Genomic DNA, 24891 nt, shown 5'->3' with positions numbered 1-24891 from the left:
GTGTCTGCCGCTGCCTGGTGTTGTCCTCAACTGAATAAAGCTGAGCTTCCACCTTCTGGCTCTGATTAACTGCTGTTTTTTTAAAACTTTGGTTCCGGCCTTCTAACGGTGTCTGCCCCGGCCTGGTTTTGTCCTCAACTGAATAAAGCTGAGCTTCCACCTTCTGGCTCTGATTAACTGCTGTTTTTTTAAAACATTGGTTCCGGCCTACTAACGGTGTCTGCCCCTGCCTGGTGTTGTCCTCAACTGAATAAAGCTGAGCTTCCACCTTCTGGCTCTGATTAACTGCTGTTTTTTTAAAACTTTGGTTCCGGCCTACTAACGGTGTCTGCCCCGGCCTGGTGTTGTCCTCAACTGAATAAAGCTGAGCTTCCACCTTCTGGCTCTGATTAACTGCTGTTTTTTTAAAAATTGGCTGTTCCGGCCTACTAACGGTGTCTGCCCCTGCCTGGTGTTGTCCTCAACTGAATAAAGCTGAGCTTCCACCTTCTGGCTCTGATTAACTGCTGTTTTTTTAAAAATTGGCTGTTCCGGCCTACTAACGGTGTCTGCCCCTGCCTGGTGTTGTCCTCAACTGAATAAAGCTGAGCTTCCACCTTCTGGCTCTGATTAACTGCTGTTTTTTTAAAACTTTGGTTCCGGCCTACTAACGGTGTCTGCCCCGGCCTGGTGTTGTCCTCAACTGAATAAAGCTGAGCTTCCACCTTCTGGCTCTGATTAACTGCTGTTTTTTTAAAACTTTGGTTCCGGCCTACTAACGGTGTCTGCCCCTGCCTGGTGTTGTCCTCAACTGAATAAAGCTGAGCTTCCACCTTCTGGCTCTGATTAACTGCTGTTTTTTTAAAACTTTGGTTCCGGCCTACTAACGGTGTCTGCCGCTGCCTGGTGTTGTCCTCAACTGAATAAAGCTTAGCTTCCACCTTCTGGCTCTGATTAACTGCTGCACTCCGATTGGCTGTCAGCGTTGGGCTGACAGCCAATCAGAGTGCAGGGCGGTGTTTGGCCTTGCAGGCCGCCGCTCTGCACTCTGATTGGCTGTCAGCCCATATGGCTTTGGACCAAGCGTCATTTTTTCCTTTTGGTCCGCTTTAAAGCACTTTATAATTCCCGTTATTGCAATATTAGTGTTTCTTCAAGTGTTTTGCAGGGAAACACAAGTTTTCTAAGTAAATGTGTTGTTGTGAATATTAAAGAGTTATTGTTTTCTTTCAAAGTTTGGAGGGGGCGGGGGCGCCGTCCTGCAGTCTCGCGCAGGGCGCCTTTTGGGCTAAGTCCGGCCCTGTCAGAGGTTGACATTTTTTGCGTTTTCCTGCTCTTTCCAATGGCTGACATGCATAAGTGAAGCGGTGAGCAGCAGTTTCTATTAGTATAGGACCCAATGGGGAAATGGGGAAAAATGTGAAATGTTTTCCGTTATCTCATACTAATAGAGACTGCTGCTCACTGCTTCACTTATGCTTGTAGGCCATTGGAAATAGAAGGAAAACGCATCATTCTAACAGCAGTTTTGACCCAGTGGGGAAATGGGGAAAAATGTGCACTATACACCCTACACTCTACAATCTACACCCTACACGCTACACCCTACACCCTACATGCTACACCCTACCCTCTACACCCTACACCCTACACGCTACACGCTACATGCTACACTCTACACTCTACACGCTACACGCTACACCCTACACTCTACACCCTACACCCCACACGCTACAGCCTACACCCTACTCCCTACACGCTACACGCTACACCCTACACTCTACACCCTACACCCTACACGCTACACTCTACACGCTACACGCTACACTCTACACCCTACACGCTACACCTTACACTCTACGTTCTACACCCTACACACTACACGCTACACCCTACACGCTACACTCTACGCGCTACACGCTACACTCTACACCCTACACGCTACACTCTACACCCTACACGCTACACCCTACACTCTACACGCTACAAGCTACACGCTACACGCTACACTCTACACCCTACACGCTACACCCTACACCCTACACCCTACACCCTACACGCTACACGCTACACTCTACACCCTACACGCTACACCCTACACTCTACACCCTACACACTACACGCTACATGCTACACTCTACACCCTACATGCTACACCCTACATGCTACACGCTACACACTACACGCTACACGCTACACTCTACACGCTACACCCTACACCCTACTCCCTACACGCTACACGCTACATTCTACACGCTACACGCTACACTCTACACCCTACAAGCTACACCCTACACTCTACACCCTACACGCTACACGATACACGCTACACGCTAAACTCTACACCCTACACGCTACACCCTACACGCTACACCCTACACACTACACCCTACACGCTACACCCTACATGCTACACTCTACACTCTACACCCTACACGCTACACGCTACACGCTATATGCTACACGCTACAGCCTACACCCTACTCCCTACACGCTACACGCTACACTGTACACTCTACACCCTACACCCTACACGCTACACGCTACACTCTACACGCTACACGCTACACTCTACACCCTACACTCTACATCATACACCCTACACTCTACGTTCTACACCCTACCCGCTACACGCTACACCCTACACGCTACACTCTACACCCTACACGCTACACTCTACACCCTACATGCTACACCCTTCACTCTACACCCTACATGCTACACGCTACACGCTACACTCTACACCCTACACGCTACACCCTACACTCTACACCCTACACGCTACACGCTACACTCTACACCCTACACGCTACACCCTACACTCTACACCCTACACCCTACACGCTACACGCTACATTCTACACGCTACACGCTACACTCTACACCCTACACGCTACACCCTACACTCTACACCCTACACCCTACACGCTACACGATACACGCTACACCCTACACTCTACACCCTACACCCTACACGCTACACTCTACACCCTATACGCTACACCCTACACTCAACACCGTACACCCTACACCATACACGCTACACGATACACGCTACACTCTAGACCCTACACCCTACACCCTACACGCTACACGCTACACTCTACACCCTACACGCTACATGCTACACTCTACACCCTACATGCTACACCCTACACGCTGCACGCTACACACTACACGCTACACGCTACACTCTACACGCTACACCCTACACCCTACTCCCTACACGCTACACGCTACATTCTACACGCTACACGCTACACGCTACACTCTACACCCTACACGCTACACCCTACACTCTGCACCCTACACCCTACACGCTACACGATACACGCTACATGCTAAACTCTACACCCTACACGCTACACCCTACACGCTACACCCTACACACTACACCCTACACGCTACACGCTACATGCTACACTCTACACTCTACACCCTACACGCTACACGCTACACGCTATATGCTACACGCTACAGCCTACACCCTACTCCCTACACGCTACACTCTACACCCTACACTCTACACCCTACACCCTACACGCTACACGCTACACGCTACACGCTACACTCTACACGCTACACGCTACACTCTACACCCTACACTCTACATCATACACCCTACACTCTACATTCTACACCGTACCCGCTACACGCTATACCCTACACGCTACACGATACACGCTACACGCTAAACTCTACACCCTACACGCTACACCCTACATGCTACACCCTACACACTACACCCTACACGCTACACGCTACATGCTACACTCTACACTCTACACCCTACACGCTACACGCTACACGCTATATGCTACACGCTACAGCCTACACCCTACTCCCTACACGCTACACGCTACACGCTACACCCTACACTCTACACCCTACACCCTACACGCTACACGCTACATTCTACACCCTACCCGCTACACGGTACACCCTACACGCTACAATCTACACGCTATACGCTACACTCTACACCCTACACGCTACACTCTACACCCTACATGCTACACCCTTCACTCTACACCCTACATGCTACACGCTACACGCTACACTCTACACCCTACACGCTACACCCTACACTCTACACCCTACACCCTACACGCTACACGCTACACGCTACACTCTACACCCTACACGCTACACGCTACACCCTACACTCTACACCCTACACCCTACACGCTACATGCTACACTCTACACCCTACACCCTACACGCTACACTCCACACCCTACACGCTACACCCTACACGCTACACCCTACACGCTACACGCTACACTCTACACCCTACACGCTACACGCTAAACGCTACACTCTACACCCTACACGATACACGATACACCCTACACCCTACACGCTACACTCTACACCCTACACGCTACACCCTACACGCTACACGCTACAAACCACACTACACTCTACACTCTACACCCTACACCCTACACGCTACACTCCACACGCTACATGCTACACTCTGCACCCTACACGCTGCATGCTACACGCAACACGCTACATGCTACACTCTACACCCTACACGCTACACTACACACGCTACTCGCAACACCCTACACTCTACACCCTACACCCTACACGCTACACGCTACACTCTACACGCTACACTCTACGCCCTACACTCTACATCATACACCCTACACTCTACATTCTACACCCTACCCGCTACACGGTACACCCTACACGCTACAATCTACACGCTATACGCTACACTCTACACCCTACACGCTGCACTCTACACCCTACATGCTACACCCTTCACTCTACACCCTACATGCTACACGCTACACGCTACACTCTACACCCTACACGCTACACCCTACACTCTACACCCTACACCCTACACGCTACACGCTACACTCTACACCCTACACGCTACACGCTACACCCTACACTCTACACCCTACACCCTACACGCTACATGCTACACTCTACACCCTACACCCTACACGCTACACTCCACACCCTACACGCTACACCCTACACGCTACACCTTACACGCTACACGCTACACTCTACACCCTACACGCTACACGCTAAACGCTACACTCTACACCCTACACGATACACGATACACCCTACACCCTACACGCTACACTCTACACCCTACACGCTACACCCTACACGCTACACGCTACAAACCACACTACACGCTACACTCTACACCCTACACCCTACACGCTACACTCCACACGCTACACGCTACACTCTGCACCCTACACGCTGCATGCTACACGCAACACGCTACATGCTACACTCTACACCCTACACGCTACACTACACACGCTACACGCAACACGCTACATCCTACACACTACACGTTACACTCTACACCCTACACTCTACACTCTACACCCTACACCCTACACGCTACACTCTACACCCTACACGCTACACCCTACACTCTACACCCTACACCCTTCACGCTATACGCTACACTCTACACGCTACACGCTACACGCTACACTCTACACCCTACACGCTTCACTCTACACCCTACACGCTACACCCAACACCCTACACGCTACACGCTACACTCTACACCCTACACGCTACACTCTACACCCTATACGCTACACCCTACACTCAACACCCTACACCCTACACCCTACACGCTACAAGCTACACAATACACGCTACACTCTACACCCTACACGCTACACTCTACACCCTACACCCCACATGCTACACGCTACACTCTACACCCTACACGCTACACTCTACACCCTACACGCTACACTACACACGCTGCATGCAACACGCTACATCCTACACACTACACGTTACACTCTACACCCTAGACTCTACACTCTACACCCTACACCCTACACGCTACACTCTACACCCTACACGCTACACCCTACACTCTACACCCTACACCCTTCACGCTACACGCTACACTCTACACGCTACACGCTACACTCTACACCCTACACGCTTCACTCTACACCCTACACGCTACACCCAACACCCTACACGCTACACGCTACACTCTACACCCTACACGCTAAACACTACACCCTACACGCTACACCCTACATCCTACACGCTACACGCTACACTCTACACGCTACACGCTACACTCTACACCCTACACTCTACATCATACACCCTACACTCTACATTCTACACCCTACCCGCTACACGCTATACCCTACACGCTACACGATACACGCTACACGCTAAACTCTACACCCTACACGCTACACCCTACACGCTACACCCTACACACTACACCCTACACCCTACACGCTACACGCTACAAGCTACACTCTACACTCTACACCCTACACGCTACACGCTACACGCTATATGCTACACGCTACAGCCTACACCCTACTCCCTACACGCTACACGCTACACGCTACACCCTACACTCTACACCCTACACCCTACACGCTACACGCTACACGCTACACGCTACACTCTACACGCTACACGCTACACTCTACGCCCTACACTCTACATCATACACCCTACACTCTACATTCTACACCCTACCCGCTACACGGTACACCCTACACGCTACAATCTACACGCTATATGCTACACTCTACACCCTACACGCTACACTCTACACCCTACATGCTACACCCTTCACTCTACACCCTACATGCTACACGCTACACTCTACACCCAACACGCTACACCCTACACTCTACACCCTACACCCTACACGCTACACGCTACACGCTACACTCTACACCCAACACGCTACATGCTACACCCTACACCCTACACTCTACACCCTACACCCTACACGCTACATGCTACACTCTACACCCTACACCCTACACGCTACACTCCACACCCTACACGCTACACCCTACACGCTACACCCTACACGCTACACTCTACACCCTACACGCTACACTCTACACCCTACACGCTACACCCTACACCCTACACTCTACACGCTACACTCTACACCCTATACGCTACACCCTACACTCAACACCCTACACCCTACACCCTACACGCTACAAGCTACACGATACACGCTACATTCTACACCCTACACGCTACACTAAACTTTACACCCTACACCCTACACGCTACACGCTACACCCTACTCTCTACACCCTACACGCTACATGCTACACTCTACACCCTACACGCTACACCCTACACTCTACACCCTACACCCTATACGGTACACGCTACACGCTACGCGCTACACTCTACACCCTACACGCTACACCCAACACTCTACAACCTACACCCCACATGCTACACGCTACACTCTACACGCTACACGCTACACGCTACACTCTACACCCTACACGCTACACTCTACACCCTACACGCTGCACGCTACACCCTACACTCTACACCCTACACCCTACACGCTACATGCTACACTCTACACCCTACACCCTACACGCTACACTCCACACCCTACACGCTACACCCTACACGCTACACCCTACACGCTACACGCTACACTCTACACCCTACACGCTACACGCTAAACGCTACACTCTACACCCTACACGATACACGATACACCCTACACCCTACACGCTACACTCTACACCCTACACGCTACACCCTACACGCTACACGCTACAAACCACACTACACGCTACACTCTACACCCTACACCCTACACGCTACACTCCACACGCTACACGCTACACTCTGCACCCTACACGCTGCATGCTACACGCAACACGCTACATGCTACACTCTACACCCTACACGCTACACTACACACGCTACACGCAACACGCTACATCCTACACACTACACGTTACACTCTACACCCTACACTCTACACTCTACACCCTACACCCTACACGCTACACTCTACACCCTACACGCTACACCCTACACTCTACACCCTACACCCTTCACGCTATACGCTACACGCTACACTCTACACGCTACACGCTACACGCTACACTCTACACCCTACACGCTTCACTCTACACCCTACACGCTACACCCAACACCCTACACGCTACACGCTACACTCTACACCCTACACGCTACACTCTACACCCTATACGCTACACCCTACACTCAACACCCTACACCCTACACCCTACACGCTACAAGCTACACAATACACGCTACACTCTACACCCTACACGCTACACTCTACACCCTACACCCCACATGCTACACGCTACACTCTACACCCTACACGCTACACTCTACACCCTACACGCTACACTACACACGCTGCACGCAACACGCTACATCCTACACACTACACGTTACACTCTACACCCTAGACTCTACACTCTACACCCTACACCCTACACGCTACACTCTACACCCTACACGCTACACCCTACACTCTACACCCTACACCCTTCACGCTACACGCTACACTCTACACGCTACACGCTACACGCTACACTCTACACCCTACACGCTTCACTCTACACCCTACACGCTACACCCAACACCCTACACGCTACACGCTACACTCTACACGCTAAACACTACACCCTACACCCTACATCCTACACGCTACACGCTACACTCTACACGCTACACGCTACACTCTACACCCTACACTCTACACCCTACACCCTACACGCTACACGCTACACGCTACACTCTACACGCTACACGCTACACGCTACACTCTACACCCTACACTCTACATCATACACCCTACACTCTACATTCTACACCCTACCCGCTACACGCTATACCCTACACGCTACACGATACACGCTACACGCTAAACTCTACACCCTACACGCTACACCCTACACACTACACCCTACACCCTACACGCTACACGCTACATGCTACACTCTACACTCTACACCCTACACGCTACACGCTACACGCTATATGCTACACGCTACAGCCTACACCCTACTCCCTACACGCTACACGCTACACCCTACACTCTACACCCTACACCCTACACGCTACACGCTACACTCTACACGCTATACGCTACACTCTACGCCCTACACTCTACATCATACACTCTACATTCTACACCCTACCCGCTACACGGTACACCCTACACGCTACAATCTACACGCTATACGCTACACTCTACACCCTACACGCTACACTCTACACCCTACATGCTACACCCTTCACTCTACACCCTACATGCTACACGCTACACGCTACACTCTACACCCTACACGCTACACCCTACACTCTGCACCCTACACCCTACACGCTACACGCTACACGCTACACTCTACACCCTACACGCTACACGCTACACCCTACACTCTACACCCTACACCCTACACGCTACATGCTACACTCTACACCCTACACGCTACACTCCACACCCTACACGCTACACCCTACACGCTACACCCTACACGCTACACGCTACACTCTACACCCTACACGCTACACGCTAAACGCTACACTCTACACCCTACACGATACACGATACACCCTACACCCTACACGCTACACCCTACACGCTACACGCTACAAACCACACTACACTCTACACTCTACACCCTACACCCTACACGCTACACTCCACACGCTACACTCTGCACCCTACACGCTGCATGCTACACGCAACACGCTACATGCTACACTCTACACCCTACACGCTACACTACACACGCTACACGCAACACCCTACACTCTACACCCTACACCCTACACGCTACACGCTACACTCTACACGCTACACTCTACGCCCTACACTCTACATCATACACCCTACACTCTACATTCTACACCCTACCCGCTACACGGTACACCCTACACGCTACAATCTACACGCTATACGCTACACTCTACACCCTACACGCTGCACTCCACACGCTACACTCTGCACCCTACACGCTGCATGCTACACGCAACACGCTACATGCTACACTCTACACCCTACACGCTACACTACACACGCTACACGCAACACCCTACACTCTACACCCTACACCCTACACGCTACACGCTACACTCTACACGCTACACTCTACGCCCTACACTCTACATCATACACCCTACACTCTACATTCTACACCCTACCCGCTACACGGTACACCCTACACGCTACAATCTACACGCTATACGCTACACTCTACACCCTACACGCTGCACTCTACACCCTACATGCTACACCCTTCACTCTACACCCTACATGCTACACGCTACACTCTACACCCTACACGCTACACCCTACACTCTACACCCTACACCCTACACGCTACACGCTACACTCTACACCCTACACGCTACACGCTACACCCTACACTCTACACCCTACACGCTACATGCTACACTCTACACCCTACACGCTACACTCCACACCCTACACGCTACACCCTACACGCTACACGCTACACTCTACACCCTACACGCTACACCCTACACGCTACACGCTACAAACCACACTACACGCTACACTCTACACCCTACACCCTACACGCTACACTCCACACGCTACACGCTGCACCCTACACGCTGCATGCTACACGCAACACGCTACATGCTACACTCTACACCCTACACGCTACACTACACACGCTACACGCAACACGCTACATCCTACACACTACACGTTACACTCTACACCCTACACTCTACACTCTACACCCTACACCCTACACGCTACACTCTACACCCTACACGCTACACTCTACACCCTACACCCTTCACGCTATACGCTACACGCTACACTCTACACGCTACACGCTACACTCTACACCCTACACGCTTCACTCTACACCCTACACGCTACACCCAACACCCTACACGCTACACGCTACACTCTACACCCTACACGCTACACTCTACACCCTACACCCTACACGCTACAAGCTACACAATACACGCTACACTCTACACCCTACACGCTACACTCTACACCCTACACCCCACATGCTACACGCTACACTCTACACCCTACACGCTACACTCTACACCCTACACGCTACACTACACACGCTGCACGCAACACGCTACATCCTACACACTACACGTTACACTCTACACCCTAGACTCTACACTCTACACCCTACACCCTACACGCTACACTCTACACCCTACACGCTACACCCTACACTCTACACCCTACACCCTTCACGCTACACGCTACACTCTACACGCTACACGCTACACGCTACACTCTACACCCTACACGCTTCACTCTACACCCTACACGCTACACCCAACACCCTACACGCTACACGCTACACTCTACACCCTACACGCTAAACACTACACCCTACACGCTACACCCTACATCCTACACGCTACACGCTACACTCTACACGCTACACGCTACACTCTACACCCTACACTCTACATCATACACCCTACACTCTACATTCTACACCCTACCCGCTACACGCTATACCCTACACGCTACACGATACACGCTACACGCTAAACTCTACACCCTACACGCTACACCCTACACCCTACACGCTACACGCTACAAGCTACACTCTACACTCTACACCCTACACGCTACACGCTACACGCTATATGCTACACGCTACAGCCTACACCCTACTCCCTACACGCTACACGCTACACGCTACACCCTACACTCTACACCCTACACCCTACACGCTACACGCTACACGCTACACTCTACACGCTACACGCTACACTCTACGCCCTACACTCTACATCATACACCCTACACTCTACATTCTACACCCTACCCGCTACACGGTACACCCTACACGCTACAATCTACACGCTATATGCTACACTCTACACCCTACACGCTACACTCTACACCCTACATGCTACACCCTTCACTCTACACCCTACATGCTACACGCTACACGCTACACTCTACACCCAACACGCTACACCCTACACTCTACACCCTACACCCTACACGCTACACGCTACACGCTACACGCTACACTCTACACCCAACACGCTACATGCTACACCCTACACCCTACACTCTACACCCTACACCCTACACGCTACATGCTACACTCTACACCCTACACCCTACACGCTACACTCCACACCCTACACGCTACACCCTACACGCTACACCCTACACGCTACACTCTACACCCTACACGCTACAATCTACACCCTACACGCTACACCCTACACCCTACACTCTACACGCTACACTCTACACCCTATACGCTACACCCTACACTCAACACCCTACACCCTACACCCTACACGCTACAAGCTACACGATACACGCTACATTCTACACCCTACACGCTACACTAAACTTTACACCCTACACCCTACACGCTACACGCTACACCCTACTCTCTACACCCTACACGCTACATGCTACACTGTACACCCTACACGCTACACCCTACACTCTACACCCTACACCCTATACGGTACACGCTACACGCTACGCGCTACACTCTACACCCTACACGCTACACCCAACACTCTACAACCTACACCCCACATGCTACACGCTACACTCTACACGCTACACGCTACACGCTACACTCTACACCCTACACGCTACACTCTACACCCTACACCCCACATGCTACACGCTACACTCTACACCCTACACGCTACACTCTACACCCTACACGCTACACTACACACGCTGCACGCAACACGCTACATCCTACACACTACACGTTACACTCTACACCCTAGACTCTACACTCTACACCCTACACCCTACACGCTACACTCTACACCCTACACGCTACACCCTACACTCTACACGCTACACCCTTCCCGCTACACGCTACACGCTACACTCTACACGCTACACTCTACACCCTACACGCTACACTACACACGCTGCACGCAACACGCTACATCCTACACACTACACGTTACACTCTACACCCTAGACTCTACACTCTACACCCTTCCCGCTACACGCTACACTCTACACCCTACACGCTTCACTCTACACCCTACACGCTACACCCAACACCCTACACGCTACTCGCTACACTCTGCACCCTACACCCTACACGCTACACGCTAAACGCTACACGCTACACTCTACACCCTACACGCTACACCCAACACTCTACACCCTACACCCTATATGCTACACGCTACACTCTACACGCTACACCCTACACGCTACACTCTACACCCTACACGCTACACCCTACACTCTACACCCTACATGCTACACGCTACATCCTACACACTACACGTTACACTCTACACCCTAGACTCTACACTCTACACCCTACACCCTACACGCTACACTCTACACCCTACACGCTACACCCTACACTCTACACGCTACACCCTTCCCGCTACACGCTACACGCTACACTCTACACGCTACACTCTACACCCTACACGCTACACTACACACGCTGCACGCAACACGCTACATCCTACACACTACACGTTACACTCTACACCCTAGACTCTACACTCTACACCCTTCCCGCTACACGCTACACTCTACACCCTACACGCTTCACTCTACACCCTACACGCTACACCCAACACCCTACACGCTACTCGCTACACTCTGCACCCTACACCCTACACGCTACACGCTAAACGCTACACGCTACACTCTACACCCTACACGCTACACCCAACACTCTACACCCTACACCCTATATGCTACACGCTACACTCTACACGCTACACCCTACACGCTACACTCTACACCCTACACGCTACACCCTACACTCTACACCCTACATGCTACACGCTACATTCTACACCCTACACGCTACACTCTACACCCTACACGCTACACCCTACACTCTACACCCTACACCCTACACGCTACACTCTACACCCTACACGCTACACTCTACACTCTACACCCTTCACCACACACGCTACACGCTACACGCTACACCCTACACTCTACACCCTACACCCTACAAGCTTCACTCTAAACTCTACACCCTACACGCTACACCCTACACCCTACACGCTACACGCTACATGCTACACGCTACACTCTACACTCTACACCCTATACGCTACACGCTACACCCTACTCCCTACACGCTGCACGCTACACGCTACACACTACACTCTACACCCTACACCCTACACGCTACACGCTACACGCTACACCCTACACGCTACACGCTACACCCTACACGCTACACCCTACACGCTACACTCTACACACTACACGCTACACTCTACACCCTAAACACTACACTCTACACCCTACACCCTACACGCTACACTCTACATCCTACACGCTACACCCTACACTCTACACCCTAAACCCTACACCCTACACGCTACACGCTACACTCTACACCCTACACCCTACTCGCTACGCCCTACACTCTACACCCTACACGCTACACCCTACACCCTACACGCTACATGCTACACTCTACACCCTACACGCTACACCCTACACTCTACACCCTACACCCTACATGCTACACGCTAAACGCTACACGCTACACTCTACACCCTACACGCTACACTCTACACGATACACGCTACACTCTAGACCCTACACCCTACATCTTACACGCTACACGCTACACTCTACACTCTACTCGCTACGCCCTACACTCTACACCCTACACGCTACACCCTACACCCTACTCGCTACGCCCTACACTCTACACCCTACACGCTACACCCTACACCCTACACGCTACACGCTACACTCTACACCCTACATGCTACACCCTACACTCTACACCATACACCCTACACGATACACGCTACACGCTAAACGCTACACTCTACACCCTACACGCTACACCAAACACTCTACACCCTACATGCTACACGCTACATTCTACACGCTACACGCTACACTCTACACCCTACACGCTACACCCTACACTCTACACCCTACACCCTACACGCTACACGATATACGCTACACGCTAAACTCTACACCCTACATGCCACACCCTACACGCTACACTCTACACTCTACACCCTACACGCTTCACCCTGCACGCTACACTCTACACTCTACACCCTACACGCTACACGCTGCACCCTACACTCTACACCCTACACCCTACAAGCTTCACGCTACACTCTACACTCTACACCGTACACGCTACACCCTACACTCTACACCCTACACCCTACAAGCTTCACGCTACACTCTACACCGTACACGCTACACCCTACACACTACACGCTACACTCTACACCCTACACGCTACACCCTACACTCTACACCCTGCTCCCTACACGCTACACGCTACACTCTACACCCTACACGCTACACCCTACACGCTACACCCTACACCCTACACGCTACACGCTACACTCTACACGCTACACGCTACACTCTACGCCCTACACTCTACATCATACACCCTACACTCTACATTCTACACCCTACCCGCTACACGGTACACCCTACACGCTACAATCTACACGCTATACGCTACACTCTACACCCTACACGCTACACTCTACACCCTACATGCTACACCCTTCACTCTACACCCTACATGCTACACGCTACACGCTACACTCTACACCCTACATGCTACACCCTACACTCTACACCCTACACCCTACACGCTACACGCTACACGCTACACTCTACACCCTACACGCTACACGCTAAACGCTACACTCTACACCCTACACGATACACGATACACCCTACACCCTACACGCTACACTCTACACCCTTCACGCTACACCCTACACGCTACACGCTACAAACCACACTACACTCTACACTCTACACCCTACACCCTACACGCTACACTCCACACGCTACACGCTACACTCTGCACCCTACACGCTGCATGCTACACGCAACACGCTACATGCTACACTCTACACCCTACACGCTACACTACACACGCTACACGCAACACCCTACACTCTACACCCTACACCCTACACGCTACACGCTACACTCTACACGCTACACTCTACGCCCTACACTCTACATCATACACCCTACACTCTACATTCTACACCCTAGCCGCTACACCGTACACCCTACACGCTACAATCTACACGCTATACGCTACATTCTACACCCTACACGCTACACTCTACACCCTACATGCTACACCCTTCACTCTACACCCTACATGCTACACGCTACACGCTACACTCTACACCCTACACGCTACACCCTACACTCTACACCCTACACCCTACACGCTACACGCTACACTCTACACCCTACACGCTACACGCTACACCCTACACTCTACACCCTACACCCTACACGCTACACGCTACATGCTACACTCTACACCCTACACCCTACACGCTACACTCCACACCCTACACGCTACACCCTACACGCTACACCCTACACGCTACACGCTACACTCTACACCCTACACGCTACACGCTAAACGCTACACTCTACACCCTACACGATACACGATACACCCTACACCCTACACGCTACACTCTACACCCTACACGCTACACCCTACACGCTACACGCTACAAACCACACTACACGCTACACTCTACACCCTACACCCTACACGCTACACTCCACATGCTACACGCTACACTCTGCACCCTACACGCTGCATGCTACACGCAACACGCTACATGCTACACTCTACACCCTACACGCTACACTACACACGCTACACGCAACACGCTACATCCTACACACTACACGTTACACTCTACACCCTACACCCTACACTCTACACCCTACACCCTACACGCTACACTCTACACCCTACACGCTACACCCTACACTCTACACCCTACACCCTTCACGCTATACGCTACACGCTACACTCTACACGCTACACGCTACACTCTACACCCTACACGCTTCACTCTACACCCTACACGCTACACCCAACACCCTACATGCTACACGCTACACTCTACACTCTACACCCTACACGCTACACTCTACACCCTATACGCTACACCCTACACTCAACACCCTACACCCTACACGCTACAAGCTACACAATACACGCTACACTCTACACCCTACACGCTACACTCTACACCCTACACCCCACATGCTACACGCTACACTCTACACCCTACACGCTACACTCTACACCCTACACGCTACACTGCATACGCTGCACGCAACACGCTACATCCTACACACTACACGTTACACTCTACACCCTACACGCTACACCCTACACTCTACACCCTACACCCTTCACGCTACACGCTACACTCTACACGCTACACGCTACACGCTACACTCTACACCCTACACGCTTCACTCTACACCCTACACGCTACACCCAACACCCTACACGCTACAAGCTACACTCTACACCCTACACGCTAAACACTACACCCTACACGCTACACCCTACATCCTACACGCTACACGCTACACTCTACACGCTACACGCTACACTCTACACCCTACACTCTACATCATACACCCTACACTCTACATTCTACACCCTACCCGCTACACGCTATACCCTACACGCTACACGATACACGCTACACGCTAAACTCTACACCCTACACGCTACACCCTACACGCTACACCCTACACACTACACCCTACACCCTACACGCTACACGCTACAAGCTACACTCTACACTCTACACCCTACACGCTACACGCTACACGCTATATGCTACACGCTACAGCCTACACCCTACTCCCTACACGCTACACGCTACACGCTACACCCTACACTCTACACCCTACACCCTACACGCTACACGCTACACGCTACACTCTACACGCTACACGCTACACTCTACGCCCTACACTCTACATCATACACCCTACACTCTACACCCTACACCCTACAAGCTTCACTCTAAACTCTACACCCTACACGCTACACCCTACACCCTACACGCTACACGCTACACGCTACACGCTACACTCTACACTCTACACCCTATAGGCTACATGCTACACCCTACTCCCTACACGCTGCACGCTACACGCTACACACTACACTCTACACCCTACACCCTACACGCTACACGCTACACCCTACACGCTACACGCTACACCCTACATGCTACACCCTACACGCTACACTCTACACACTACACGCTACACTCTACACCCTACACACTACACTCTACACCCTACACCCTACACGCTACACTCTACATCCTACACGCTACACCCTACACTCTACACCCTAAACCCTACACCCTACACGCTACACGCTACACTCTACACCCTACACCCTACTCGCTACGCCCTACACTCTACACCCTACACGCTACACCCTACACCCTACACGCTACATGCTACACTCTACACCCTACACGCTACACCCTACACTCTACACCCTACACCCTACACGCTACACGCTAAACGCTACACACTACACTCTACACCCTACACCCTACACGCTACACGCTACACCCTACACGCTACACGCTACACCCTACATGCTACACCCTACACGCTACACTCTACACACTACACGCTACACTCTACACCCTACACACTACACTCTACACCCTACACCCTACACGCTACACTCTACATCCTACACGCTACACCCTACACTCTACACCCTAAACCCTACACCCTACACGCTACACGCTACACTCTACACCCTACACCCTACTCGCTACGCCCTACACTCTACACCCTACACGCTACACCCTACACCCTACACGCTACATGCTACACTCTACACCCTACACGCTACACCCTACACTCTACACCCTACACCCTACACGCTACACGCTAAACGCTACACGCTACACTCTACACCCTACACGCTACACTCTACACGATACACGCTACACTCTAGACCCTACACCCTACATCCTACACGCTACACGCTACACTCTACACTCTACACCCTACTCGCTACGCCCTACACTCTACACCCTACACGCTACACCCTACACCCTACTCGCTACGCCCTACACTCTACACCCTACACGCTACACCCTACACCCTACACGCTACACGCTACACTCTACACCCTACACGCTACACCATACACTCTACACCATACACCCTACACGATACACGCTACACGCTAAACGCTACACTCTACACCCTACACGCTACACCCAACACTCTACACCCTACATGCTACACGCTACATTCTACACGCTACACGCTACACTCTACACCCTACACGCTACACCCTACACTCTACACCCTACACCCTACACGCTACACGATACACGCTACACGCTAAACTCTACACCCTACATGCTACACCCTACACGCTACACTCTACACTCTACACCCTACACGCTACACCCTACACGCTACACTCTACACTCAACACCCTACACGCTACACGCTGCACCCTACACTCTACACCCTACACCCTACAAGCTTCACGCTACACTCTACACCGTACACGCTACACCCTACACTCTACACCCTACACCCTACAAGCTTCACGCTACACTCTACACCATACACGCTACACCCTACACCCTACACACTAAACGCTACACTCTACACCCTACACGCTACACCCTACACTCTACACCCTGCTCCCTACACGCTACACGCTACACTCTACACCCTACACGCTACACCCTACACGCTACACCCTACACTCTACAAGCTACACCCTACACCCTACACCCTACACGCTACACGCCACACGATACACGCTACACTCTACACCCTACACGCTACACTGTACACCCTACACCCTACATGCTACACGCTACATGCTACACCCTACACTCTACACCCTACATGCTACACACTACACTCTACACCCTACATTCTACACTCTACACCCTACACGCTACACCCTACACCCTACACTCGTGTAGGGTGTAGGGTGTAGCGTGTAGCTTGTAGCGTGTAGAGTGTAGCGTGTAGGGTGTAGAGTGTAGCGTGTAGCTTGTAGTGTGTAGAGTGTAGGGTGTAGAGTGTAGGGTGTAGAGTGTAGCGTGTAGGGTGTAGCGTTTAGGGTGTAGGGTGTAGAGTGTAGGGTGTAGCGTGTAGGGTGTAGAGTGTAGAATGTAGCGTGTAGGGTGTAGCGTGTAGGGTGTAGAGTGTAGCGTGTAGGGAGTAGAGTGTAACGTGTAGCGTGTAGGGTGTAGGGTGTAGCGGGTAGAGTGTAGAGTGTAGCCTGTAGGGTGTAGAGTGTAGCATGTAGCGTGTAGAGTGCAGCGTGTAGGGTGTAGAGTGTAGCGTGTAGCGTGTAGAGTGTAGGGTGTAGGGTGTAGAGTGTAGCGTGTAGGGTGTAGAGTGTAGTGTGTAGTGTGTAGAGTGTAGCATGTAGGGTGTAGCATGTAGGGTGTAGAGTGTAGAGTGTAGGGTGTAGGGTGTAGAGTGTAGGGTGTAGCGTGTAGTGTGTAGAGTGTAGCGTGTAGCGTGTGGCGTGTAGCGGGTAGGGCGTAGGGTGTAGAGTGCAGGGTGTAGCGTGTAGCGTGTAGCGTGTAGGGTGTAGAGTGTAGCGTGTAGAGTGCAGTGTGTAGGGTGTAGCATGTAGAGTGTAGCGTGTGGGGTGTAGGGTGTAGAGTGTAGGGTGTAGCGTGTAGCGTGTATCGTGTAGCGTGTAGAGTGTAGCATGTAAGGTGTAGGGTGTAGAGTGTAGGGTGTAGCGTTTAGGGTGTAGAGTGTAGCGTGTAGGGTGTAGGGTGTAGAGTGTAGGGTGTAGCGTGTAGGGTGTAGAGTGTAGCGTGTAGCGTGTAGCGTGTAGGGTGTAGAATGTAGAATGTAGAGTGTAGGGTGTAGCGTTTAGCGTGTAGCGTGTAGGGTGTAGAGTGTAGAGTGTAGCGTGTAGGGTGTAGAGTGTAGCGTGTAGCGTGTAGGGTGGAGAGTGTAGAGTGTAGGGTGTAGCGTATAGGGTGTAGAGTGTAGCGTGTAGGGTGTAGGGTGTAGGGTGTAGCGTGTAGGGTGTAGAGTGTAGCGTGTAGGGTGTAGGGTGTAGAGTGTAGGGTGTAGCGTGTAGGGTGTAGAGTGTAGCGTGTAGGGTGTAGAGTGTAGCGTGTAGCGTGTAGAGTGTAGCATGTGGGGTGTAGGGTGTAGAGTGTAGCGTGTAGGGTGTAGAGTGTAGCGTGTAGCGTGTAGCGTGTAGAGTGTAGCGTGTAGCATGTGGGGTGTAGGGTGTAGAGTGTTGGGTGTAGCGTGTAGGGTGTAGAGTGTAGCGCGTAGGGTGTAGCGTGTAGCGTATAGGGTGTAGGATGTAGAGTGTAGGGTGTAGCGTGTAGGGTGTAGAGTGTAGCATGTATCGTGTAGCGTGTAGGGTATAGCGTGTAGCGGGTAGGGTGTAGAGAGTAGGGTGTAGCGTGTATCGTGTAGCGTGTATCGTGTAGCGTGTAGGGTATAGCGTGTAGCGGGTAGGGTGTAGAATGTAGAGTGTAGGGTGTATGATGTAGAGTGTAGGGTGTAGAGTGTAGCGTGTAGCGTGTAGAGTGTAGCGTGTAGGGTGTAGAGTGAAGCGTGTAGGGTGTAGAGTGTAGCGTGTAGCGTGTAGAGTGTAGCGTGTAGCGTGAAGGTTGTAGGGTGTAGAGTGTAGGGTGTAGCGTGTAGGGTGTAGAGTGTAGCGTGTAGGGTGTAGGGTGTAGACTGTAGAGTCTAGGGTGTAGAGTGTAACGTGTAGTGTGTAGGATGTAGCGTGTTGCGTGCAGCGTGTGTAGTGTAGCGTGTAGGGTGTAGAGTGTAGCGTGTAGGGTGTAGAGTGTAGCGTGTAGCATGTGGGGTGTAGGGTGTAGAGTGTAGCGTGTAGGGTGTAGAGTGTAGCGTGTAGCGTGTAGAGTGTAGCGTGTAGGGTGTAGAGTGAAGCGTGTAGGGTGTAGAGTGTAGCGTGTAGCGTGTAGAGTGTAGCGTGTAGCGTGAAGGTTGTAGGGTGTAGAGTGTAGGGTGTAGCGTGTAGGGTGTAGAGTGTAGCGTGTAGGGTGTAGGGTGTAGAGTGTAGAGTCTAGGGTGTAGAGTGTAACGTGTAGTGTGTAGGATGTAGCGTGTTGCGTGCAGCGTGTGTAGTGTAGCGTGTAGGGTGTAGAGTGTAGCGTGTAGGGTGTAGAGTGTAGCGTGTAGCATGTGGGGTGTAGGGTGTAGAGTGTAGCGTGTAGGGTGTAGAGTGTAGCGTGTAGCGTGTAGCGTGTAGAGTGTAGCGTGTAGCATGTGGGGTGTGGGGTGTAGAGTGTTGGGTGTAGCGTGTAGGGTGTAGAGTGTAGCGCATAGCGTGTAGCGTATAGGGTGTAGGGTGTAGAGTGTAGGGTGTAGCGTGTAGGGTGTAGAGTGTAGCATGTAGCGTGTAGGGTGTAGAGAGTAGGGTGTAGCGTGTAGCGTGTAGGGTGTAGGGTGTAAAGTTTAGTGTAGCGAGTAGGGTGTAGAATGTAGCGTGTATCGTGTAGCGTGTAGCGTGTAGGGTGTAGGGTGTTGTGTGTAGGGTGTAGCGTATAGGGTGTAGAGTGTAGCGTGTAGCGTGTAGGGTGTTGGGTGTAGCGTGTAGGGTGTAGAGTGAAGCGTGTAGGGTGTAGAGTGTAGCATGTAGCGTGTAGGGTGTAGCGTGTAGGGTGTAGAGTGTAGCGTGTAGGGAGTAGAGTGTAACGTGTAGCGTGTAGGGTGTAGGGTGTAGCGGGTAGAGTGTAGAGTGTAGCCTGTAGGGTGTAGAGTGTAGCGTGTAGCGTGTAGAGTGCAGCGTGTAGGGTGTAGAGTGTAGCGTGTAGCGTGTAGAGTGTAGGGTGTAGGGTGTAGAGTGTAGCGTGTAGGGTGTAGAGTGTAGCGTGTAGTGTGTAGAGTGTAGCATGTAGGGTGTAGCATGTAGGGTGTAGAGTGTAGAGTGTAGGGTGTAGGGTGTAGAGTGTAGGGTGTAGCGTGTAGTGTGTAGAGTGTAGCGTGTAGCGTGTGGCGTGTAGCGGGTAGGGCGTAGGGTGTAGAGTGCAGGGTGTAGCGTGTAGCGTGTAGGGTGTAGAGTGTAGCGTGTAGAGTGCAGCGTGTAGGGTGTAGCATGTAGAGTGTAGCGTGTGGGGTGTAGGGTGTAGAGTGTAGGGTGTAGCGTGTAGCGTGTATCGTGTAGCGTGTAGAGTGTGCATGTAAGGTGTAGGGTGTAGAGTGTAGGGTGTAGCGTTTAGGGTGTAGAGTGTAGCGTGTAGGGTGTAGGGTGTAGAGTGTAGGGTGTAGCGTGTAGGGTGTAGAGTGTAGCGTGTAGCGTGTAGCGTGTAGGGTGTAGAATGTAGAATGTAGAGTGTAGGGTGTAGCGTTTAGCGTGTAGCGTGTAGGGTGTAGAGTGTAGAGTGTAGCGTGTAGGGTGTAGAGTGTAGCGTGTAGCGTGTAGGGTGGAGAGTGTAGAGTGTAGGGTGTAGCGTATAGGGTGTAGAGTGTAGCGTGTAGGGTGTAGGGTGTAGGGTGTAGCGTGTAGGGTGTAGAGTGTAGCGTGTAGGGTGTAGGGTGTAGAGTGTAGGGTGTAGCGTGTAGGGTGTAGAGTGTAGCGTGTAGGGTGTAGAGTGTAGCGTGTAGCGTGTAGAGTGTAGAGTGTAGCATGTGGGGTGTAGGGTGTAGAGTGTAGCGTGTAGGGTGTAGAGTGTAGCGTGTAGCGTGTAGCGTGTAGAGTGTAGCGTGTAGCATGTGGGGTGTAGGGTGTAGAGTGTTGGGTGTAGCGTGTAGGGTGTAGAGTGTAGCGCGTAGGGTGTAGCGTGTAGCATATAGGGTGTAGGATGTAGAGTGCAGGGTGTAGCGTGTAGCGTGTAGCGTGTAGGGTGTAGAGTGTAGAGTGTAGCGTGTAGGGTGTAGAGTGTAGCGTGTAGCGTGTAGGGTGGAGAGTGTAGAGTGTAGGGTGTAGCGTATAGGGTGTAGAGTGTAGCGTGTAGGGTGTAGGGTGTAGGGTGTAGCGTGTAGGGTGTAGAGTGTAGCGTGTAGGGTGTAGGGTGTAGAGTGTAGGGTGTAGCGTGTAGGGTGTAGAGTGTAGCGTGTAGGGTGTAGAGTGTAGCGTGTAGCGTGTAGAGTGTAGAGTGTAGCATGTGGGGTGTAGGGTGTAGAGTGTAGCGTGTAGGGTGTAGAGTGTAGCGTGTAGCGTGTAGCGTGTAGAGTGTAGCGTGTAGCATGTGGGGTGTAGGGTGTAGAGTGTTGGGTGTAGCGTGTAGGGTGTAGAGTGTAGCGCGTAGGGTGTAGCGTGTAGCATATAGGGTGTAGGATGTAGAGTGTAGGGTGTAGCGTGTAGGGTGTAGAGTGTAGCATGTATCGTGTAGCGTGTAGGGTACAGCGTGTAGCGGGTAGGGTGTAGAGAGTAGGGTGTAGCGTGTAGCGTGTAGGGTGTAGGGTGTAAAGTTTAGTGTAGCGTGTAGGGTGTAGAGTGTAGCGTGTATCGTGTAGCGTGTATCGTGTAGCGTGTAGGGTATAGCGTGTAGCGGGTAGGGTGTAGAATGTAGAGTGTAGGGTGTATGATGTAGAGTGTAGGGTGTAGAGTGTAGCGTGTAGCGTTTAGAGTGTAGCGTGTAGGGTGTAGAGTGAAGCGTGTAGGGTGTAGAGTGTAGCGTGTAGCGTGTAGAGTGTAGCGTGTAGCGTGAAGGTTGTAGGGTGTAGAGTGTAGGGTGTAGCGTGTAGGGTGTAGAGTGTAGCGTGTAGGGTGTAGGGTGTAGAGTGTAGAGTCTAGGGTGTAGAGTGTAACATGTAGTGTGTAGGATGTAGCGTGTTGCGTGCAGCGTGTGTAGTGTAGCGTGTAGGGTGTAGAGTGTAGCGTGTAGGGTGTAGAGTGTAGCGTGTAGCATGTGGGGTGTAGGGTGTAGAGTGTAGCGTGTAGGGTGTAGAGTGTAGCGTGTAGCATGTAGCGTGTAGAGTGTAGCGTGTAGCATGTGGGGTGTAGGGTGTAGAGTGTTGGGTGTAGCGTGTAGGGTGTAGAGTGTAGCGCATAGCGTGTAGCGTGTAGCGTATAGGGTGTAGGGTGTAGAGTGTAGGGTGTAGCGTGTAGGGTGTAGAGTGTAGCATGTAGCGTGTAGGGTGTAGAGAGTAGGGTGTAGCGTGTAGCGTGTAGGGTGTAGGGTGTAAAGTTTAGTGTAGCGAGTAGGGTGTAGAATGTAGCGTGTATCGTGTAGCGTGTAGCGTGTAGGGTGTAGGGTGTAGGGTGTTGAGTGTAGGGTGTAGCGTATAGGGTGTAGATTGTAGCGTGTAGC

This window comes from Ranitomeya variabilis, chromosome 3 (assembly GCF_051348905.1).
Source record: "Ranitomeya variabilis isolate aRanVar5 chromosome 3, aRanVar5.hap1, whole genome shotgun sequence".
Taxonomy (NCBI): Eukaryota; Metazoa; Chordata; class Amphibia; order Anura; family Dendrobatidae; genus Ranitomeya; species Ranitomeya variabilis.
This window is presented reverse-complemented; position numbering follows the sequence as displayed.